The following is a 10,560-nucleotide window of genomic DNA, read 5'->3' on the forward strand; positions in this document are numbered from 1 at the left end:
ATGAGTGGGACAGGAGGGGCTAGAATTAAGCTCTCCTGTGTGCAGTGTAGGGCAGGCCCTCCACGACAGGGTGCTGCTCCTTTTGCATGAGCTTCTCATATCAAGAGAGCAACCTTTTCTTAATTTTCTGCACTAGTAGAGCAGAGCCATGTATGTGTTATGGCCCATATGTTGAAACTTGTTTATCTACAGCTAGCCAGATGGTCCCTCCCAGTGCACAAAGAAGCCATTCTGAAATTTTCAAGGGGTCAGTGCATTTAGGAAGCATTGGGAGAAACGCATGTTGTGATGTCATTCCTTCCTTAGTTCAAGCAGTGTAGAGCACAAAAGGAAAACCTGGTCAGACAATCAGTGTGAAACAGGCAGACCTTGAGAACCAACTCAGGGGATCCAGTTCCCAGAGACAAAAGTTTGTTTAACTGGATATCTCTTTGAACTTGCTTCATCTACATCTTCTCTGGAGAAGGAAAGTAATTTCTTTACTTAAAAAAACTTTGCTTTTAAGCTCCTGCTGGCTAAATAAGTTAAAAAAACAAAAAACAAAAACATGGCTTATGCAATCCAAGCAACAGAGATGTGATGTGATCATCAATACACAACGTAAAAGCAAAATTTACTACGCTAATCCGAAGCAGAAAATGAAAGAGGTTGACAGCCATTGGATGTAGACTTGAAGATAACAATTACATTGGGTATTTGGCATTAAAAAAATGCTGAGTGAAGAAAATTAAGACATATTGTAACTATGGCTCTCAGAACACACATGAAAGCTTAGGTTCTAGTCAAACTATAAAATTTATGCTCAGAGATTATAGAACAAAGGGAAAGTAATGGACAAGAAATATTCAAGAGGCTGTAAAGAAAGGAAAATCTGATGCATGGTTCTTCCTCTAAGAAATTCATTTTTCCACTTCCTCATTTATTCCTATACGTATTTATTATATATGTCAGAGTCTGAGCACTAAAACCTAGTGGTGAATTAGAGAGAACTGATTTCCATTCTTGTGAAGCTAAAAATCTATAAAGGAAGCTTAATGTTACACAAATGATTCTAATCCAGTGTGATATGTATTACGATAAGGCAAATACAAGGAGGTTCAGAAAGGAGTGCACACTTCAAAATATTGATGAGAACATTTCAATCTTACTGGAGGAGAGAACTGATCATCCAAAGTAGCAGATGGTAAGAAATATCTAGACTTTATCTTTGATGTATATTATGTAATAACTTTAATGATGCCAAATTATCTTTCTTAATTACATTTTGATTGGGCTATTATTAAAATGGTCTTTGTTCTCTTAATCCACACAGTCTCACAGTGGGAGAGATGGCACAGAGCAGCTACAAGAGAGCAGAAAGTCTGCTGTGAACATACAAGTTTGTCACCTCTAGGAAAAAGATATAACCGTATCCACAGAGAATTGTAGAATCTCATGGATGATCTAGAGTAAACTCCTACTGTTTAGCAGGTGAGAATGTGCTGAAGTAGAGTTGTGGTTTTGTCCGAATTTGTTTAAAGGAGAGTGGTGGAAAGCCATGCTGTCTTTGGTGACGAGGTTTTAAAAACTGTCGTGTAGCTGTGTGCTTGCAAAATACAATAAAATAGAGTGAATTAGAAGAGAAGTGAGGTAAAAAAACAAAATATAAGTTCAATTTTTTTTCTTACTAGGTTTGGTAGACCTAAAATTACAGTTCAGTAAATATGGTCAGAACAAACCTAACGTGGAGAAACAAACGAACAAACAAAAAATCACAAACACTGGCCATTGTCTCCTGCAAATGTACAGTTAGGGAAAACCAAGCCATGCCTGGACTAAGAAATGACCAGCACAATCATGAAATGCTTAGGACACTGTGCGCAAGGCTCTGCCCCAGCATGCTGTGGTGTATGTGAGGCAGAGGTGCTGTGTGGACAAGCCAGGGGAGGACAACGCCTGGCTTATGAGCCATGCAGAGGGGTGGCCCGCAATAACCAATCAGAGCCTGCAAACAACCCAGCTTTCCCCCTGTGTTCCTCCTCTTTAATTATCCCCCAGTTAAATTGAGCCCAGAATGTTGCCCTGAAGACACTGAAAGGTATTTACGTTTTAGAATGATTATATTAACCAAACTGTGCTTAAATAGGCCAGAAAAATAGAGACTAAATTTTGACAGTGTCAACAATAGTTCGAAGGTGAAAGTTTGTGATAAAGGAAAGGTGAAGTTTCATATGAAGTAACCACTCTGCCTTCTGCCTTAAACCTACCATGTTCAAAATTTTACTCTAAGTAAAAATTATCTAGTGAGCTTGTTTTTTTTTAAGGATTTTTTTTTTTCTTTTGAAGGAAGCTCCATGACCGACGTGGGGCTTAAACGCATGACCCCAACATTAAGTGTCACTCAGTTGCCTGACTGAGCCAGCCAGGCACCCCTAGGGAGCTTGTTAAACATGAAAACTCCTGGGCCCCATTTTCAGAAATTCTGATTCATTATGTCGTGGGGTGCAGTGGAGGGTGAAGAGGGCCATTAGCCAACCTACCGGGTGATTCTGGTACAGCTGAGCTGGGTTCTAAGCATTGAGAATTGCTATTCCCAAACATGCTGGCAGAATGAATCATGTAGCTGATTCTGTGTGCAGTTAGTGTGGAAAAGCATAATGAATATGAAATAATCGTTTCTAAATTTTTTGTATACAGTTCAAGCATCTTGTCAGAGAAACACACAGGACACAAATTCCTCACAAAGTCTTTAGTTCTCAGTCCCTGCACCAGAAATCCAGCAGTTTTGTGGAAGAAAATAACCCCCAGATCACCTTAGATCGTTTTCAGTTATATGTAGGGACATATGGATTTTGTTTTTAAGTCCAGACCTGATTAATTCTTACAATATTGAGTAACTCCAGGAATTAACTAATTAATATTGGTGGTAGCACAAGATCAGCTGAGAATCAATGCCTCACCTTTCTGTCCCCATGCCAAGCAGCTGATCAAATGTTTGTCAACAAAGCAAAGACTAGATCTTTGAAAATATGTGTTGGATATTAGCCATTGAGAATGAGACGTTGACCTTGACCACGGTCCTCACTTTTACGTGTGTGTGTGTGTGTGTGTGTGTGTGTGTAATGTCAGTGACTAATACAACTCACATAGGTTGGGTGTTTCTTACTCATCAGTCATTCTGATAATCCTCACAACAGCCCTAAGAGGGGGTTTTTATCTCCATTTTGTGAGAGACCTGATGCGTATGGCATTCGAGGACATTAACCTGTAAGTAGCAGAACAGCCCTCTGGCTGATGTGTACTTTTTCTTACATCCTTCCTTCCATTCCACAAAATGCATCCAGTGATACCGACTGGTTTTGTGGGACTGGAAGTATGTATCTGAACTCTGAGAAACTCTTGGGTCACTGAATTCCCCATAGTAGTTGTTCAAGGTTAAAGCCTGGATAATGAGAAGAAGGCAAAGGTGTCATTCCTACTTCCTAATCCTATTCTTGGTTTCCTCCGTATCTGGGTACCTAGCATCTCAGTGTTTTCTCCTGGTTTGTAATTCTATTGCAGCTTGCCTGTGTTGGTTAATTTTATGTGTTAATTTGACTGGATCACAGTGTGCCCAGAGATTTGGCTAAGCATGATTTCTGGGTGTGTCTGTGAGGGTGTTTCTGGATGAAATTAGCATTTGAATCCATAGACTGAGTAAAGCAGATCACCCTCCCTAGTGTGGGTGGGCTACGTCCAATGCCTTGAGGGTCTGAATAGAACAAAAAAATTGGAGAGTGGGAGAATTAACTCTCTGCCTGACTGACTGAGCCGGAATATTGGTTTTCTCCTGCCTTTGGACCGGGACCACCAGCCTTCTGATTCTCAGACCTTTGGACTTGGACCAAACTACATCACCATCTTCTCCTGGGTCTCCAGCTTGCAGCCAGCACGTTGTGGGACTTTTCAGCCTCCGAAATCACGTGAGCAATTCTTATAATAAATTTCTCTCTCTCTCTCAATGAAACTCTCTATGTAGATTATATGTGTGTATGTATAACTATATCAATAGAATATTGTTTTACATTTATATAAAAGCATATATGGGACATATATATCAATAACCTATGTATAATACATATAAAATAACCCACTGGTTCTGTTTGTCTGAGGAGCCCTAATATACTTCCCCAATTGCTATTGCCCCTATAACATGTGCCTTTATATATTCTGCTCATTAAAACTTATCTCTTCTGTGCCCAACTCTTTTATCTTTTACTGTCTCTAAACTGTCAAGCCAATGAGTCAAATACACGAATCCATATTCAGGGGCAATGTCCCCTTCCTGCAAGGTACAGAGTTGAGATAAGCAATTCCTTGGATCAATGTCCGAACCTGAGAGAGTGTGGGTAGGAGCTTCAGACGGCGTGACAAGTTGGTGGGGGCAGTAGCCCCTCCCATCATACCTGCGTGCCTCTTTCATTGTCTAGGATTCACGATCCTATGGCTGCTTTGTTACTCATAGACCCCAGGGCCCCCTGCACCTGAAAACTTGCTGCTCTCCAGATCCATCCATGTGACTTGGGCCGGGTCTTTCTTCAGTTCACAAGGGAGCTAATGACTGGCTTTTAATGTGATTTAATTAATTACTTTTTTAAAAAGTTGGTATTTTTAAGCAACCTCTACACTCAGCATGGGGCTTGAACTTACAACCCTGAGATTAAGAGTCACACACTCAACCCACTAAGCCAGCCAGGCACCCCAACGACTACTAGCTTTTGAGAGTGGAAATGAATGAGGGCAATTAAATAATAGCTGAGCTATGTCAGGGAGGCTTGGCCAGTTGCCCCCAGCCTGGTCTCTGTGGAGACATGCTCCTGGGAGGCTTCAGCTGCTCTTCCACCGGAAGAGAGCAATTCCAGGGAAGAATGTTTACTGTCATCTCCATTTTCCCATCAATTTCCTCATCAATGGCTCTGTATGAAATGTTGGAATCTATTTTGGAAGTGGAGATAAAATTACCACCCGACACTACTCTGGGTACATGAATCAAAGGTTACACTTTATACTGTTTATTCTCCTGGCTCTTAGAAATTTAATTGCAGCAGGCTTTTAAATATTGGCTTTTAACTTATCTGCAACCAAAAAAAAAAAAAAAAATTTAGTTAATTAAATCAGTTAAGGGAAAATTGGACCTAATTCCCATTCATCCATTTGGATCATGCAAAGCACAGACTTTTTGGATGGAAACCATCCCTTAAATATTAAATACTATAACATAATTTGTAGTGAGGCACACAAGTTTACGGCCCTACTGTGTAATTTAGACTGAGATAGAATGTCTTCACTTCCGTATTACCACACAGAAATAAAAAGGATACCCGTTTATGTAATTTATCTACCATTGGTGAGGACAGATGAGAAAAAGACTTATGTTTTCATGAAAAGAATTCATAACCAGAGTTTTAGAATTATTTTATTGGACAAGTCTGAGCTTCTGAAAAAATAAAGCAGCGCTTTTAAATTTGATATTTCAAAAAAAGTGGAAAAGAATGAAGTGTCATAAACACGCTTTCATCTATTATGTTGTCATTTTGTCACATTTTCAAGTCCTTATTAATAAAAAAATTAGTAATACTAAAGGACCCCTTTTGTCCCTTTTATTATTAGAGGTGTCTGATACTGGGAAAGTTGTCTAATCTCTGTATTTCTGTGCCTCCATCCTTTCCTCTGTAAAATGGGGATAATACTGTCCAGTACCTTCTGGGGTTGTTGAAAGACGTGAATGAGTTAACAGTGTAAAGAATGGAGAACGGAGCAGAGCTTCATGAGTGCCCTCCTGTGCCATTGTTCTTACCCATCCTCTTCCATCCCATCCCCCTGGCATAAGCAGGTACTTTCTACATCCTTCTAATCAGGGCTTGCCTGCTTTTAATACACGATGGTTGCCTTTTTTAAAAGTTTCCTTAACTATCTATTTTACACGTTTGCCGCACTGTGTCTGCCATCCTTCGGCAACCTGCTTATTTCTCAGTGCCAGGTTTTTGAGGGCTCTTCCTCTTGGGAGTTACAGATCAGGTTTATCCATTTTAATTGCACTGTAACACTTGGCTAGTGGAATAGCCAGTGGAGGACTCAGTCCTCCATTTTTGCTCTGATGGGCATTTAGTGTATGTCTAGATTTTTGTAACTATAAAAAATGCTGCTATGAGCATTTATGGATGTACCACGCTACATATATTAGGGGATGTTTCTGCTATATGAGGCTTCCCAGCCCTTTTCACTTGGGTCCCTCTGCCAGATGTCACTGTGCCTCTAAACGAAGGCTACCCTGAGAGCTGAAGAGGTCAGTCTCTTGTGGCACAACCGTAACCCAATTTACCCATTTAGTGCAGACGTGTTGGGAAACCCTGCCCAGAATATTGGACTTCAAATTAAGGTATGGGCACTGTGCCATTACCAATGCCAACCCCCCACCCCTGTCCCGGCTTCATATGCACATAGGCACACGCGCACGCACGCACACACACACTGGAATTTCCCCAGTATGATGGCTATTAGCATAATGGATTTCCACGTTCTAAACTTGACATGCCTGAGGGCCACCTGTATTGTCTATCCCCTCATTCACAACCACTTCTTTCCATTGTCCGAAAGAAAGGTCTTTTACCTATCTAGGAACTTAATATAGTGCTGTGCCTCAAAGGGACAATTCAAAATATTTTGGGATCCACATAGTCTGCTTTAATTAAGGGCCTATAAGTCTGCAGTAGAGCCTCATGTCTTTCCTTGCACATATTTCTGTTAAAGGCAAAAACGGGTGAAATTTAAAATTCAGGTAAAAGACAGGATGTCTAGTTAAATTTGAATTTCAGATAAACAGCAGGTAGTTTTGTATTATTTTAGTACAAGTATATTCTCAAATAATATGTCTCAGTAGTGCCATGGGAACATTTATATTAAAAAATTGCTGAAATTCAAATTTAATTGGGCATCCTGTGTGTGTGTGTGTGTGTGTGTGTGTGTGTGACAGAGAGACAGACAGACAGAGTGAGATAGAGTAGAAAAAACTCATGTTGCAAGTAAGCTAGTGTTTTATATCTTTTCGAACATTTAATCAGATTTGTAGAAGAAATATTTCCATTACTTTTACAAAAAGATTATTGGACATTATAAATCCATATATACTCTTCATCTGGACTTAAATTTCCTGCTCATTATCACCAATTAACCAATTCTCAGCTCATTTGTTCATTTTTATCATGTACTTACTAGATTTATGAAACTTTAGTACATTTAGTGAAATTTATTATAAAAAATGCACTTAATCATTAATATACTATTGGTAAGCTTCATACTGCTAGTAACCCCATTACTTTTATTTTGTTGTTAATTTCATGAGTCCTGTTTCATTTTAGCAATAAGCAATATTCATAATTGGATACAGGAACTAAATGAAAAAAAATTGTCCATTCATTCCATCATAAACATTTCCAATCAAAATTTACACTTTTACATTTAATACTTACCAATATGTGCAATACATTTTGGTTTTGGCCAATAGTAATTTAGTAGTAACTCATGTAATAGTAATTAGACATAATGAGAATTAGTAATGTGAATTACTACTTAAAATAGTTATTTATTGATAACTTTTGAAATCAAGAAAAACATTTTTTTTGAGGAAAAAAATTCTTAACTATCAGAGTCTTAAAGGCACATTTTTATGTGTATTTTTTGCAGATAAAAATTTTTTGCACATATCTGTAACAGGTGATAAGTTGATCAAAATAAGATGTTCAAACATAAGAATACATTATGTTAAGATAAACTTCAGTAAGATGTGCAATGGAAATACAAGTTTTAAAAAAAAAAGATAAATTTTCCAAATGTTAAACAAGAGCAGTTTGTGTAATTTTAAAATAGATAGTATTTGTTATCTGATACCACTTTTGAATAGATTTAAATGAATGACATCACTGTTTTATTTTTTAAATGTCAGAATTTCTAACAATTGCAAACTTACATCTTCTGCAACTATTTACATTTGTGATTTAAAGTTTTACATGTCCAAAATTTGAAAGTGGCTGTATAGTTTTTCAGAATTACCTTATGGAGTACATGTGCAAAAAATGTAGGAGCCCAACAGCTCCATAGCTCGCCTGATTGCTGTGTAGGAGGCAGTGTATATCCTTAACAAGATTTTGCCAAATTCTGAGTCTTTGCCCCATTTTACATTCCCACTAACAGTATATGAGAGTTCTTACAGTTTCACATTTTCTCAAACACTTGGCATTCACAAATACTCAACTTTTAAGGTTTTGCCAGTCTGAAGGGTGTGAAATGCTATCACTTTGTGGTTTTAGGTTTGTGCTTTCCTGATTACTGGTGGGGTTGAACTTCTTTATCGTGTGTGGTTTGGCCACCGGTCATATCCTCTTCTGTGAGCTGCCTTCCTTATATCTTTGACTGTTTTCTAATTGTTAATGTATATATTTGTAACATGGGGAACTTGTTTTTTACAACATATTGATTTTTGCCGCTTATTTTGGGGCAAGCACCTTTATACTACTCTACCTACTAAGTATGACATAAAATGTGTGCCTCAAACATTGCATATGCAGACAACAGAAATTTCTGGGAATATTTGTCCAGGGTTGCCATTGCAGGTAAGTGGGATTTTCTAGACTTGAACGATTTGGGGTGGTGGTGGTGGTGGGGGATGATATAAAGATGAATATAGTTTCTTATTTTCCACAACAATGTTTATTAATCTATTACCAAATGAAAGTAGAAAACCCTCAGAATGGGATTATTTTTCAGACAATTCTCATTTTAAATGCATTTTATTTTTAACTCTGAAATATTGAAGAATTATGTTGGTAAAGTGTTTGTTCGAGGGAGGTGGGCACCTTTGGCAAAATGCCATCACAGCTGATCTTTAGGGGCACACTACAGATAATCAGGTGAGAGAAAGTTCTAGAACAACTACCACAGTCCTGGAAACTGGTATCTTTGCACATAGAACAGTTCTTATAATCTGGGAAGTGGAGGGGAGTTTGAGAGAGGAGAGGGTTGCTAGAGATTTTCCGGTATAAACAGTACATGGGGTACAAAGCAGTGACTCTTTGTGATCCTTTTTAATCGCTTTTATTTTTGGTAATCTACTTTTTTTTCCTTCTTGACAAATTTCAATAATTACAATAATTGGGAAAAAAATAGGATTCTTTTTGTTGAAATTCACCTGGCAGACATCTTTGAAATGATGTTTTTATTCAAAAAAAGTTTAATTGAATTTTTCCACAATCAGTTAGAGTCAGCACACTCCTTTTTGATAACTTTCAGAAGAATCCGTAATTGATCAGAGGAAAGCAAAAGGATATCCCTTCACCCATTCCTATTTGAAAAGAATATGCCTGGTTTTCAATGCAGTGTGTCTCTACGGTGTCTGGTAGAATTGAAACCGTGAAAATTGTTAGTCAGATTCTAATGATTTGGGGAAGTTCTGGCTTGCTTCCCACCACTGACATGCAGGAATGTGCTGAGGTTCTGACCACTGACATGCAAGAAGGTACTAAGATTCTCACTGCTGACTTGTAGGCATGTTCTAAGATTGGCTTCATGCACCCAGTATTCAAGAAATAGGTTCACCTAAATAGGGTTAAAACTGTATGAAACCCAGGAGTCCCCAGTCTTCACAGATTCTCTCCTTGGACACCCTGAGTCACATGGGGCATCAGGGAATCCTGTCTTCATTATCTTTCCCTCCCCAGGTATCTGAGAAATTTGCAAGTGGCTGCTTAGTTTTTCCAAATGACTTTATGGGGGTACATGTGCAAAAAACCTGTAGATGGCCAATAGCTGTACAGCATGCCCAAAGTGAAAAACCATCCACGTCTCTCCTTACCCCGTGTCGATCATTCCTCATCACTTCAGTCAACTGTCCACTGTTTTTAGGTTGCTTCTTGACGCTCGGTGGCCATCTTCTTCTTCCTCCTCTTCTATTTCTGCTACACAGCAAAGGCGGGTTTGGACCTTGGCTTATGTCACAGGTGAGATCAGGCTGTCACACCGAGCAAACATTGCATGTGTGTCTGTCAACAAGGGAATTACAAGATAGAAAATATGACAGTGGATCACTGCCCCACAGTCCCCTGGCCATGCATGTCTACCACTGGGAATTTTCCCGAGCTCCCAGCTCCACCGGCCTCTCCCCACAGTGGGAAGGCCTTGGACAGGCCAGGCTCTGTTCATCCTGCTGGCATGTAATGTGAAGGAAAATCAGTCCGTTCTGAAGCAGTACCTATTACCTCTTCTATTCTAATATGCCCCTGGTTACAAGATGTGGATTATTCGGCGGGCCTCTCGCCAGGTCGGGGATTTGTTTCCATAGGCGCTGATTACAAAGGTGTGGGGGAACAACAAAGGCAAGTTCAGAAACCCAGGGCAAACATCAGAGAAGCTGACACCACCTCAAGAAAAGGATGAGAAGTGGGAGATGTTACAGAAACCCGTAGGGAGAGAGAATGGTAGAGCAGGCTGCCTGAGTCAGGTACGGGCCAGGGAAACACCAAGGCAGTGCGTGCTCTGCCCTCTCTCTCC

The sequence above is a fragment of the Mustela putorius genome, unplaced genomic scaffold (genome assembly GCF_011764305.1).
Source record: "Mustela putorius furo isolate JIRA1106 unplaced genomic scaffold, ASM1176430v1.1 tig00003909_pilon_pilon_pilon, whole genome shotgun sequence".
NCBI lineage: Eukaryota > Metazoa > Chordata > Mammalia > Carnivora > Mustelidae > Mustela > Mustela putorius.